At 40.2% G+C, this 14,515-nt stretch overlaps 1 protein-coding gene across 4 annotated transcripts in view; it reads left to right on the top strand.

Annotated features, from left to right (window-relative positions):
• The first annotated feature begins 4,178 nt into the window (after positions 1–4,178).
• The window catches only part of UGT8 (UDP glycosyltransferase 8), an 84,213-nt gene continuing 73,876 nt past the window's right edge, over positions 4,179–14,515 (top strand). The window contains exon 1 of one of the 4 annotated variants that reach the window (XM_045055938.1): positions 4,179–4,446. The gene's annotated coding sequence lies outside the window, so the exon portion shown is untranslated. Of the gene's footprint in view, positions 4,529–5,336; positions 5,359–14,515 lie in introns of those variants that run through there. The other 3 variants (XM_019829015.3, XM_045055937.1, XM_045055936.1) reach the window with 3 other exon arrangements.

Here is a 14,515-nt window from a genome sequence, read left to right as displayed (position 1 = left end):
TAATTGGTATGTTTTTTCCTTCTGTATTATGTCAGTCATCAATTTTTGTATGAAACAGAGGTTATGTGAAAGTATAAATTTAGAAAGCTATTTTACTCTGTCCATGTTTTGTAAAAATTTCTACTTGATCAGGGTTAGAACAGATTTCTGAAGCTCTAGATGTGTTTTAATGGTAAGGAAGTATTTAACCAAATGTTTTTGGGAAGAAGGTCTGGTAGACAGGATTATTTATGGTATGAAAGGATAAGTAATTGGTAAATAAAACTAGGCTCATCTAGCCATCACATTAAAAAAAATTAAAGTAGTTTGTGTCTGTTTTACAGTAAGAACCTCAACTTCTAATGATACCCTGGAAAGACCCATGCAATCTTGATATCCTCAAATTATAGAAATATGCTGTCACTGAAGTAGGTTTTTTTCTACCTGGACTGCCCTTTTTATGGGATGTTCCTTCAGACAGTTTATTTTACAACATAGTTCTTTGCTACACAAAAGTAAGGGATACGATGAATGAAAAACAAGGCAAGAGTAGAGATACTCGAAACAGGATTCCAAATATAAAGTAAAATACACACAGGTAACATGGTAAGTCTGAACACTAGGGCCAAAGTCCCTGGTTTTATTGTTTTTCATTGACATAGAAATCTACTTTCTCTGTAGACCTTGGGACGGTCAGGCTTAGCATTGACACTTATAGACAAGCATATGCCTAACAGTTTTATTTGGGAGCCAAAGTCTGAGAAAGTGACTATTGAAGCACTATAATCTCAAGACCACATGAAATGAGTCACAAATAATTGCTTATACCAATCTGCCAAGGCAAGTCCCTTATATCTTTTCTGAAAACAATACAGCTAGTTTTTTATAAGAGGCAGAGGATATAACCCTAAAAAAATAATAATGGATTCTGGGGGTATTTAAGCTTCCTAATAAATGCAAGTTGATTCTGCAGGTTAATTCATGTTTACTTTGGGAAGCACACAGACCATGATACCAGGATGATGGAATATAGGTTAGGAAATTTTGATATTTTAGAATTATGTATGATGGATCTGAGAGCTGCTATAGACAAGTGATAATAAAAAGATATGGATGAAGATTAGCATCTATAAAAGTATAAAGCGGATATGGTAAACATGACCACATTCACCCAGTTCTGGAATATTAGAACTGATTGGTATTGCATGGAGCTTGCAATGTATTTAGGTCAAATAAATTACGTGCTATAATTGCAATATATTATAAAACTCTTTAGTTCCGGGAGGCATTACAGGCTAAATATAGAAAGGCTGTCATAAATAACACCTGCAAAATGGGTGGGAAAGGAAGCTGTTGTGGACACAGCCTTACCTTTGATGTCATGCAGCACCACCTTCCTCTCCTTTAAAATCTTGGCTGGATCACTGAAACTCAATATAGGGCTATATAAGAATCCAGTATGGCAAAGTTTCCAGTTCTGAAAGGCCAAAGTCCAAAAAATTTGCTACATCCCTAACTTTTCTACAACTAACTCTGAACAGGGTTCATCATGAAGTTTTGGAAATTAATTTATAAGATTTAACTTACAGGGTACTAGATTAGATAGCAAAGTTTCACTGATGCCATTTTCTAAGCATGCAAATAAATATTGCTTTAGAAGGACATATAGAATAAGCTAATGATGTCTACTATCATGTAATCAAAATTATTAAAAGTATAAGCTTTTTTGGCTTGCCTTTTATATGAGATAGTCTTTTAGACAATTAAAAAAAATATTTTGATGAGAATCTGGAAGTTGTCAGGTGATCTAGACATCTCCGTGATTTCTACAGTTCCAGAAATCCCTCTTTGTTCCTCTGAGCCTTCTTCTGTTACAATTTGAGCCATAGGTTAAGATTTTCTAACATAGTCTATAATGCATAATAAAATCAAATTATGATGAAAATGAAAAAATATTTTGCACACATTAAAATTATGGAAAATGGAAGAAATTAATTTGCACATATAAAAACATGGAGTATGGCACATAAGTATAGAGCGTTTAATTGAAACTGAAAGCCGGGTGTTTGGAAGGTAATAAGAGATGGACAAAAAGGAAAAAGTGAAGAAGTGATGGTGTGCCTGCTTTTATCTTACGGACTTTGTGCATGATCTTCATTCTCTGTGCTCTCAGGTTTAGTGTTCCTATAAATACAGCAAGTCAGAGTCCACAGGAAACAGGAATTAAAATAATGGCAATAATTTTAAATTGGATATATGGAAAATTACATCCCTCTTATCACAAAGCATCTTTGTACTGTGCTTGCTTATTGAGCAGTTGTTCTGGGGTAAAAGAGGAGACACAGCACAGGGACATAATCCACACACAATCTAGTAATGCATTTTCTTTCCAAAAGTCTGGCAAAAATCTCACCTGATATTCAGCTTATATGCTTTTATTAAGCAAAGGAATGTGACACAAGTTTTAGAAAGTTTTTCATAAATAAAAGTTATAGTTGTTGCTTAATTTCTAAAGAGTTTTTTTTTTCCCAAGAGTTTACATGTGTAAGATCAAAACAAAGGCTTGCAATTGCTTGAACAATAGCTTGAAGCTTGACACTTGAGGGAACAGAGCTTTTAAAGTAATGCTTAAGTTCTCTTATGTCAGATCATTATCTGTTATGTCTAATGTTTATTATTTTTAGGTTTTTAAAATGCAAGTTAAATAAAAAGTAAATATAGAGGACAGTAATCTCCTTAGGCCAGGTACAAAGACTGAGAACATATTTCTAGTGTTTTTCACAAAATTTCAAATTTCTAGTCTGCAAAGAAAAGAAGTGCATTTTTTTTTTTTTTTTTTTTTTTTTTTTTTTTTTTGGAAATCGGCATTTGAAAAGTCTACATCAGTGAACATTCTTTAGAATATGGACTTTAAATCCTGGACTTATTAAATAGGAACATTAATAAAATGAGAACAATTATGTTTATTAGCGTTTTTCCCCATTTATCATTAAGTAATAACATACAAAATAAAACAATTTCCGGTTTCTTATCTAAGTGCAGTGTTCCAACCTATTTCTGAAATTCGGTTCGGAGGAAGGAAAGAATGTCCTGACATGGCATTTTTTTTTTTATTTTCAGTGTTTAAACGTGTAACGTTTGTGCGCAGTGGCAGCGTTTTAGCTTCTGGAGTTTATGCCCAACATGATTTTTGCTTTTCTGAAAGCTGTAACATAAACAACTCTGCGCACGTCGTATATGTATTTATTGAGTACAATGCCAATCAGGCTTAGAGAAAAATCGAACAACACTGTTAGGTTTTCCTGATTCCCAGGAAGCTCACAATCTACCATCAGACTCTTAAAGGTGCTTGGCCTTTCGGGTCTGAGGCGCCGCAGGAAGGCTGCTCCAGTAGGCCTGGGTACGCAAAGTTGCTTCCTGGCCGGAACGCCAACTTGGCAAATATCTGCTCCTGGCAAACACAGATTAGTAAGGATAAAGTCTTCACAGACTCAACCAAGCAAAGCATAAATGGCCCTTTCAGCTCGAGCCTGCAAGGAGGGATGTTACTGAGCCCAGAACCCAAATTACTTTTTCCGGGCTCCCCAAACTCCAGTGTTTGTTTTAACGCTTTCGGATTCACGAGGCAGGTGCCTAACTCTCCTCCCTCGACTTCTTCCCCTTATCTCCTCTATCTCCTTGCGCAAGTTCAACTTTTTAATGGGTGCCGAAGCGCAGTGAGCTAGGAGGATGGGAAGGTGAGAGAAGTGGCGCTATCACCACGTAGATTCGTGCTGAGCTAGCGTGATGGGGGGAAGAAAAAGGCGGGCACCGAGAGCAGAGGGGTGGTGGCAGAAAGGGCACAAGGCACGCCTTGCAGGGGGAACAGGAGGCGGGGCCACGTGCCAGTCCCAGGGTTCCCAGCTCGAGCGCGAGCGGAGGGTTCCCGAGCGTTCCAGCTTGCCAGCCGACCGCCACTCCGCAGGCGAGCATCCCTATCCCAGGACCTGCCCCTCGCCCAGCCCGCGAGCGCGTGGCAAGAAGGCGCGTCCGCATCCATGCCCCAGCCCGGGGAGCACAAGGCGTTCGCAGACCCAGGCGTGTGACGAGAGGCTGAGCGCGTGGCACCCGCGTCGTGCCCCGCTGAGCCAGACGCGGGAGGAGAGGGGCGCGCTCCAGCTCTTCCAGCAGTGCGCTGGGCGGGGCGCGGCTGGGTGGGTTGGGGGGGGGGGCGGCCACCCGCGGGGAGCAGCGGAGGAGCAGGCGCGCTGCGGCCCCGAGGGAGGGCACCGTTAAAGCTTTGCCATCAATTGTGAGCCCAGTGAGTCCGTCCTAAGCTAACACACTAACGCTACAGCCTCCCTCACGCCCCCAAACCACCGAAGGCGGCGACACCTGATCTAGCGCACAAACACGGGTCCCTTCTGTCCCCGGATACAATTACGCGGCAGACACACTCAAACTCACGCGCAGCAGCCAAGAGCCGAGGTAAGTAGAGTGAGCACGCCGTTCCAGCCGGCGGAAGGGGGGCGGGCTAGGAGGAGGAGATGGGCGTCGTTTGCTCCCAGAGGTGAGTGCTGAGCGAATGGCTACGATCCAGGGTGGGGGGGAGGGGGGAGGGTAGGGATTGGAAAGTGCAGATGGGGTTGGGCTGAACAAGATAGGGAATGGGGGAGTGGGGTTGGGGGTAGGGAGAAAGGTCAAGGTTGTGGGGCTGTGAAAGAGATTGTTCCCAGCTACCCTCGATCGCTCCCCTAGTCTTTTCCTCTCCCATATGGCACCGGTTTGAGGGTCTTTTCGAATTTGTGTGTGAACTCGGAGAGAGGAGGAAATAACTCGGCGCGGATCTGTTCGAGGACCTTGCACTTGACCCTGGAGGGATGGGTATCGGGGAGTCCCAAGGTCCGAGTCGCTGAGGACAGCGATGGGGTCCAGGAGGTTTCGGACCTCTCCCAAGAGTCTTCTACTTTGTCCTCTCCCTAAAGGGGAACTGGATGTGTTGGGGGTGGGGAGTGTCTCGGAGCTGCGCGCGCGCGCGGACACAAGCTCACACGCTCACTCACACTCTCTTTGGACCTTTGAGCTTCTGCGGGATCCCGCGCGACCCCCTAGGAAAGTACAGTGGTGGCAGGGTCGTGAGCGGTTTCCCGCGCAGTTGGGGAAACCGTGCGGCGTGCCCTCGCAGTAGAGAAGCCGGTGCTGGCTGCTAAGGTTAGAGAGGAGTTGAGAGGAGGACGCGCTGCAGGAAGTAGGGCGCCTTCCTCGGGCTGGAGGAGCGGCGAGGGGGCCTGGGATGCGTGATTTGGGTTTGTACGAGGCAAACCGCATCGGCAGGCGCAAATATGTGCAGTGCGACGAGGCAAAAGGACAGGCAGAGGTGGCGAAGGGCGTACCCAATCTGTATGTGTAAATTTACTGGTTTAATTTTAGGTGTATAAAGTTGTGTACGGTGAATGTACTACTCTGCAGCACTTCCTTGGGGAAAGAACCGCGTCTGTACATGTACCGCTGGTTCCCATCACCTTAAAGCATACCAGGGCACAGGGGAGGGAGATGGGGGAGAACTGGATGTCCCGAAGACTGACTCTTCCGAAGTCTAGGTCTTGTTAAGTAGCCTTTCTTAAGGAGAGGGAGAATCAGAAGAGGACGGTGGTGGGCGGCGTTCTCAGCCAGGAGTGACCCCGTGTCACCTCTGTATGAGTCAGTGTTAGTAATAGGGACAGCCTTTTATTTCAGGTGGGTTCCACCTAGAAAAGATCAAACAACAAACAAACAAACAACACTACACCAAAAAGCCTCAGCCCCCTCAGGCTGTCACCTTGTATGATGAATTTTTGCGTGAAGGTGTGGCTGTTTGGCTATATGCCAAACTTTACTTTTTCTGGTAATTTCATGTTCCAAAAAAGGTCTCCACTCAGAATTGCTGTGCTTTATATCTTTGGTGGGGGGGGGGGGGGAAATGACTGCCATTAGTAGGAAGGATAGAAAGTCCTTTAAACTGGTTTTCTAATTATATTAGGATTAATCACACTTTGTTCTCTGGAGATTTTTAAATTAATTGAAGAGTCATGCACCTCAGTGTTATATGATAAAGGAATCCAGAACTTTGTTCACTGAGTAAAATCATAAGTCAGCATTTTTTTTTCCAGTCCCAAAGTGGATTTAGTTTTCTCCTATCTCCTGATGGATAGTTTAAGGTTTTGCTTTAGGAATGGAATTCTGTTCAGCAACTATTCTAGGTAATTCCAGTGATAAAGAAATACTCTAGTATTGTTTGATTTGCCTGCCACCCACAAAATAAAATTGACATCTAGCGTTGTGTGATTTATTGCTATAGGATTGTTTAACAACTACAGTGAAGTGTATTGCCTTGACATTTGGTAAAAGCTTAATAGTGTATAAGTACCTGGGCATAACTTAGTAGAAACAATACTTCTGACTTGATCTGGCTAATACTACTGAAGACATTTAAACTCTTCTTAAATCTACACTTCCCAGAGCTTTATGCTTGTTATGTTAATACTTGGTGCATTTATTAGGATAAGTAAACCAGTGGAGTAAAGAAAGATATTTACAACAAAATTTATTTTTTGTAAAATCTATTGTTTCTGTAAAGAGTTTGACAGTTAACATTTAATTTGAATTACTTAAAACATTTCAAGGTAGCTTATCAGCTTAATTACCACTTAAATATTGATAACAAAGGAAGAAAACAACCATATTCCCAATTCTCAAACTCCTTTATTTATTTATCAAATAATATTGATTTGATGTTGCTTAATTCACACTAGATTTTCAGAATATACCAGGAGAATAAGAACTTTTTATTGCTTTTGTAATATATGATAATACTTAATTTATTGATATTGTTACCATCTGGGATGTTGCTTATTTAGATAAGTGCATTTTCTCCATAGCTGACCTCTCACGTGATTAATTACTGAAACTTAAAAATTAAACTATTAAAACAAAAAAATAATTTCTAAATCTTACACTCTTAGTTGCTTCCTTGGATTTAAGTTAATTTTTCTGTTGGGTTGTCTTTATGAGCATGAATTCATAAAGAATTGAATAGTGCTATTCGTTGAGGTGTATAGAGCTGTTTTTGTTTATAGTAAATGGTCTTAGTCTGCCCAGTTGAAAAACTAGATTGAAGACAGAAGTACTATTCTTCCTTTTATGGTTTTTCTGGGTCCTCTTTCTGTTATCAGCTATCAACTTTCTACTGTCAGGCTGTGAGCGAGTCTTGCTGCTATATTATCTGTTGTCTTTTTTTCTGTGAAATGATGTGGGCTATTGCCTGAGTATAAAGCCTGTGGACTTTGTGACAGATACTTGCTGTTCTCATGCTTTATTTCTGGGCTCAATCACAAGCTATATGGTGCGGTTCCTAAAAGGATGACCTCTACATAAATGGTTTTAATGTTGTTTTATAGAATATTTTGTGTGTGAGATCTTAAGAAGAAGAGTGACTTAGTTTCAGACAGTTCAGTCTTGTGAAAAATCTTCGCTTTTCTGAGAAATTGAAGTAGCCCTTTAAAAAGTCGGTTGAATATCTGACTCTTGGATTTGGCTCAGGTCATGATATCACGGTTTGTGGGATTGAGCCCCGCCTCAGGTTGTACACTGGCAATGCAGAGCCTACTTGGGATTCTCTCTCTCTGCCCTTCCCTCTTTCTCTGTCAAAATAAATAAATAAACTTGAAAAAAAAGTTTACGCTAGGCCCAGAGTGTCTTTGTTTGAGAATATGAATACAGTGATATTTTCCATACCACTTCCTGCTACTGAAACCAGCTAGCCATATATAATATCGTTAATATTTTCCTATTCTGGAAGCCACGAGTAAGAAGTGTGGTTTGATAATCTTGTTAACCATACTTGAAGGTAGGTCAATCATTTCAATATTATTTTGCATACCTACCTATGGAGGAACTACACAATCAAATTAGTTTTAATAAATTAGTTTAATTTAGTCTTGAAAACAGTAACAATCAATATCTTCCCAATATAAAGCATTTCACAAACATTCATTCTTCTGTTCAACAAATATTTATTGAAACCACACTGTGCTCTTGTGCCCTGGGGATATACAAACACAGAAGAGCCTGGAAGGGCTCTGGGTATAAGAGGGTTAGTTAGATAGAAAACAAACTAGTTTCAGTACGTGCAAAATAGTGCCATAAGGTCTATGAGTGCTGTGATGAGGATATGCAGAGTGCCCTGAACAGGTATTTGGAAGTGATCGGAAGACTAGAGAGGCTTCATAGAGAAGGTGACATAAAAGGCAGGGGCAAGGTCATGAGGGGCTGTTTGCCATCATAAGGAATATGGACCAGTTTCTGTTCATGTCTGTTTCAAACAAAGGAGTGATTTGATGAAAAGACAGCTCTCACAGCCATCTAGAAGGGTGGATCTGAGGAATATGAGATAAGAACAGCAGTTTAGAAGGTACTGGAGTGATCTTGTTGAGGACCTTATACCATAGTGGTAGCAGTGAGATGAAGAAAAGTGTTTGGTCACATAGATGTTAAGGTAGGAGAATCTAGGATTAGGTGAGCGATTAGGTGAGCAATTACATGATGGGTGACATAGGAGGATGGAATAGGGACTTTAAAAGGTTGGAGGGGCAAAGATGATAGAGTTCAGTTTTGGATATGAAGAATATGAACTACCTATAGAAAATCTAGTTCTGGTCAGAGAGGTCTTGGCTGGATAGATCAGGTAGATAAATGGATGGATGGAAGGATGGATGGATAGGTAGGTAGATAAATGCACGGATAGATGGATGGATGAATGCACTGATTTAACAGTTTTCAGTATATGGGTGGTTGTACGAAAAAAAAAAAAAAAGGAGTCGATAGGTCTTCCAGGGCAGGTACAAAGACTAAGATGGAGATAGAGACCTAGGGAGATCTTAAAGTTTAACAGTTGGGTGAGAATCAGGGAGCCAGAAAAAATGAGAGGTACAGAGTGGAAGGCAGGAGGACAATTAGGGGAGAACAGCTTTTTAGGAGCTGAAGAAAGAAATAAGTTCAAGAAGTAAGATCAGGTACTTAAATGGGGGTATCAGACAGTCCTGGTTCCGCCCCTGACTAACTCTGTGACCTTAAACTTAGAATTTAGTTCTCACCTACAAAGAGAGAACCAAAGTGCCTACACCATATGTCTACTGTGAGGATCAAATGAGATGAAGTCTAGCAAGCTCCGTGCCAAGAAGCTTACTGGTTTGTGTTCAATAAATGGCTAGCTGTTTTTATGAAAAGCTGAACTTGGATTTGGTGATAGTTTGTAGGGACTATTGCTTTCAGCAGTACTTGCTCTCAGGGTTTCAGGAGGGTGATTGAAGGTATATTTCAGATGAAAACTTGATCAGATTTACAGCCTTTGGGGAGGAAGCCAGTAGAATAGGGGTAATTGGAAATTTTGAAGGGAGCAGAAAGAGCAGTTTGAAAGCATTGTCTAAGGAGAGGGTGGGAATTGCATCAAGAGCTCTGGGAAAGCCCCTGGGATCCTCTGGACAAGCCACGCTCTACCAGTCTGAGGGTCTTGTGCCACACAGGTTTGTTTGGTTTGTTGTTGTTGTTGTTGTTTTATTTTGAGAGACAGAGCAGAGGAGGGGCAGAGAAAGAGAGGGAGAGAGAGAATCCCAGGCAGGCTCCATGCTGTCAGAGCAGAGCCCGATGTGAAGCTTGAACTCACAAACTGTGAGATCATGACCTGAGCCGAAACCGAGAGTCAGACGCTTAACCGTCTGACCAGGCACCCCGCACACAGGTTGTTTTTTAAAAGCCTCTAGTAATCAAATCATAGACATTTTAAATGTTCTGTTAAACTATTTTTGGTACCATAAGTGAGTTCTAGTTTCTTAGATAATCTAATAAGGATATGGATTATCCATTTTAAAAGAGTCTGAACAAAAACAACAAAAAAGACCAGTGATATTAAAACTCAACAAAATATTTAATATTTGATGATTCAGAAAGCACTTCTATATCTTATGGAGTCTGAAAAGTCAACACTATGGGAAGCAATTATTAAACTTGTATAATGGACTGATTCATTATTTTTTTAAAAAATTAGATCTACTCTAATCATATTTAAACATACCTACTTTTTTTCTTTAGGATTTTCTCTATTTGGATGAAGTAATGCTTTGTATTAGTGATAAATATCTAAAATTAGATTTCTACTTTAATATGTGTGTACAATTTCTACCCTGTAATTAGTGGACATTTTGAGGAAATGTTTGCATGTATAAACTGGTTTGGGAACCAATCAACAGTTGAACATAATGCATATTATTTACTAATTGGTTGTAAGGTATATTGGTAATAATTGGTTATAAGTAATACTGATTTTTCTTTTTTAGTTCAAATTAGTATATATGTTTCAATACTTACTGTTTCTCATTTGTCATTTGTTTATATACCATTTAGAGTACACATAGTTTTTCAAATTTCTAATAAGTGTTTTTGAGTGAAATGAAATTAGATGATCAGCATGTTTTAATTTTTTATCCTTATCCTTATCCTTATCCTTATCCTTATCCTTATCCTTACTCTTATTCTTATTCTTATTTTTTTGAGAGGGGAAGAGGGCAGAGATAGAGAATCCTAAGCAGGCTCCACACGTGGAGCCCCATGCAGGACTCCATCTCATCACTGTGAGATCATGACCTGAGCCGAAATCAAAAGTCTGACGCTCAATCCACTAAGCTCCCAAGGAGCCCATAAAGTCAATATTTTTAAGGTGACTCATTATGTGTGTAGTTTTCATGTGTTTTATTTATGTGTGCAGTTTTTAATCTCTGATGATGTTCTTTACTTGAAATTCTCTAGTCACACTTTTTTTTTTTTTTTTACCAGGATCTCTGTATTTTGGAGTTGAATTTTGGTGCTTTTTGTTCACTGCACTAACTTCCTCACAGTGTATGATCTCGTTCTTGCAAAGCATAGTAGTCTGTGTAGTCCCATGTTGTGTATTCACCAACTCAGTTTTAGACTATGTACTGCCCTGCTCAACACTGCCTTAAGATATGACAGATGCCAAGTTGAAATTGATTTGGACATGCGTGCCATGCTTAGGTCAGCATTTCCGAGTGCAGAGCCAGAGAAAAATGGAACCTTTGGATTTATGAATGGCGGGTATCTAGGACAGCATATGTCAGTTCGTACTCTTTGGCTAGAAATTTGTATAAGTATTAAAACATTTGGAAAGCATGTGTAATTAGGAACATTTCAGAGATACTGTGTGTTTTGCTCTTAGCCTTGTGCTATTTATTTGTATTGTTAATAATCAAAATAATCACTATATTTATTATATTTGCCTTGACTTGAGTTAGATAATAGAAATACATCTGTAGGTATTCCAATTTACTGACAATTTTACATTATAACTGATTTGGTAAATATTTGCTTGATTTGGGAATATTATTCATACAAAATATGTGTAAAATTATTGTGCACTTTTCAGTCTGTTTTTAAAAGAATTAATACTTGAAGTATTTTCAAGATGCTGAGTCATAATTTTTTAGCTCTCTCATTGGCTATAACTAATTTTAATAAATAATAACTGTAATAACCGTAGGGCTGATTTTCCCCAAAGTGAGGTGTTTTAGTTTAATAATATGTCCTCATGAATTTTTAAAAACTTTTTTAATGTTTATTTTTGAGAGAGAGGCAGTGTGCAAGTGGGGGAGGGGCAGAGTGAGAGAGGGAGACACAGAACCTGAAGGCTCCAGTCTCTGAGCTGTCAGCACAGAGCCCTATGAGGGGCTCAATCTCATGAGCTGTGAGATCGTGACCTGAGCTGAAGTGGGACGCTTAACCGATTGAGCCACCCAGGTGCCCCCTCATGAATTTTTTTTTAATGTTTTCCTGTTTGTTTGTTTGTTTTTCTTAAGTTTATTTATTTTGAGAGAGACAGAGAGTGAGTGTGAGCGGGGACAGAGAGGGTAGAGAATCCCAGGCAGGCTCTGGGCTGTCAGCAACGTGGGGGCTCAATCCCATGAACCATGAGATCATGATCTGAGCCAAAACCAACAGCTGGCACTCGACTGATTAAGTCACCCAGGTGCCCCTGTCTTTGTGTATTTTTAAATTATTTTTTAAAAAGGAAGTAGAATCCAGTGTATTTTTTGTATGTTCCTGAAAAGTTGTGTAAAAATCCAATTTTTATAAATGGACTCATATTTATAGAATTTAAAATAAAGGTGATGGGTATACAGATGTTTGTTAGTCTTTATACTTTTCTGTATGTTTGAAATATTTTACAGTAAAAAATGTGGACAAACGTGGACACTAAGCACATCAGTGTACCCAGAGACTTTGTTATTTAAAGCAAAATTTTATTTTCCATAAAAAGAATCCTATTTTGATTAATCTGTTTTGCAAATTCAAATTCTCCTAATCTACTTAAGGAAACACACACCACCACCACTCTGCCACTAACATAGGCATTCTTCTGTACCACATTTTTGAATGTAGTCATAGCCACCAGAATTTCTTAAATTTCTAAATTAAGATAAAGGCTTAATGTAACCCTCATCATAAAATCCCTTATTCTTTTTTTTTTTTTTTTAAGTTTATTTATTTATTTTGAGAGAGACCAAGACAGCAAAAGTCGGGGAGGGGCAGAGAGAGACCGAGAGTGTGAGAGAACCCCAAGCAGGCTCTGTGCTGCCAGCTCAGAGCCCGACATGGACTTGAACTCAGGAGACCTTGAGATCATGACTTGAGCTGAAACCAACAGTCGGATGCTTAGCTGACTGAGCCACCCAGGTGCCCCATTATATCTCTTATTCTAAAGGGGAGGCATCAACAGAAGGATGTTTCTTTTTTTTTACACTAGCAGTGGAATGAATGATTCAGCAGTGTTGCCTTCCTGCTTTGAGAGAGTTGTTCTAAGACTGGGCAGTTAGTGCAGGACCTGCAGGCCCTTCCCTGTGGGTTCTCATACAGAAAGGCCCTTGTGCTTTACATAGCTTTTGCATTTGTGCTGTTGTGCCTGTTGTTCATTTGTACTCAACCAGCCAATCAGGAGAGCAGGGCTTAGAGGAAAACTAGTCAAACAGGTTTTCCCCGTCTATTTAAATGGGGGGAAAGCAGTGAAATTTGTGGATAAGGTCAAGGGTGAAACTATTTTAAGGAGTATTAATGCTAATCACTGACTCTTATTTTCTCCTGGGTTTTGAAAATACTTTGGGGGCATATGTGAGAATATATCTTAATGGAGCTAGAGTGAGCGTAAGGGAAACAGAAAGAAGTAAATAAGAAATAGGGAATTAGAACAAGGTAGAGAGAGGGAAAGGGAAAACAATAGTGGAGGGAAAAAAAACCCAAGAGGAAGAGGACAAGTGTTTCAAGTCCTATCTAGCCTTTGTGTAAGCTTTGATCTGAGAATGAGTTTAATTAAAACAAGCAAACACCTGCAGTCTTCAATATCCAAAATAGGGAACATTCTACTGGGTCAGGGCTGAGGCTTGGTAGGAATATTTGTGGGAAAATGTTGTAGTTACTATCTCTTAACACTGACTTTATCTTGCAAGTAAGTACACAGTTCCTTGAACAATAGTAAAATGTTATATTCGTACAGATTTTTTGTAGTTTGCAAATCCCTTACTCATACACTCTATTGTTTTATCCTCATTCCTCTCCTGAGCATCCAGTAGGTAGTCATGTTTTACAAACCATGATCTGGGCTTGCAGAACTCTTAAGTAACTGCTGGTGGTCACTAGGAGAGGCTGTGATGATTTGGTGTTGGAACACAGGCTTCTTTCCTAGAGCTGTGCCCTGGAACCACAGCTGACCACCTGCTGAAACCTGGACCCTATTGAAATGACCTCTAAGTAAGTCTTTCTTTAGACCTCACCAGAGTCTTTTTACCCACCTACTGAGATTTTCTTCTCCTTTACCCTCTGGAATGGTGAGCTAGTCATGCTCATGGATTGGGGTTTTATTACGAATAAATGATTCACAGATTTGCAAGTCTAGTTCGGACTTCTTAGGTACTCTCTCTTTGTAGAGTCTCCAGGTCTGACACCCTCACTTGCCTGTCTTCAGGCATAGATTTTGGTGTTATTTTGGAGTCCAACCTCTCCTTTTCCCCTTATATCTAGCCTGGTCCCTAATTCCATCACTGTCTTCACAAAGATCTTTCACACATTGATACTTTCCATTCACTTTCTGCTGTCCCTGTCGCTTCCTGACCACATCAGTGCCTCCTTCTCACCATACCCTGGACCTTGTTTTCTCCACTCTCCATTCCTCACTGGGTTGCATTTGCCTTCCACGAGTGCTATTTGACTGTGCCATTCGTTTCATGACTGTGCCATGAGAAATTCCAGTTTTCAGGGTTCTTACTGTCCAGCTGCATTCTGATCATCCTCCAACAGTTTTCCATTTATCAGGTTCCATTTATTCCTGGAGGTATAAATGGATATTCCTCCACCTGATTCTTCTGCTTTTGTTTCTCTCTGTACTTAGCAAAGTTTCATTCTTCACCATGTTGACCCTCAAGTTCCATCTCAGATATTGCTTCCCAGTCTCTTGTGCTTT

This window comes from Felis catus, chromosome B1 (genome assembly GCF_018350175.1).
Source record: "Felis catus isolate Fca126 chromosome B1, F.catus_Fca126_mat1.0, whole genome shotgun sequence".
Taxonomy (NCBI): domain Eukaryota; kingdom Metazoa; phylum Chordata; class Mammalia; order Carnivora; family Felidae; genus Felis; species Felis catus.
This window is presented reverse-complemented; position numbering and strand designations above follow the sequence as displayed.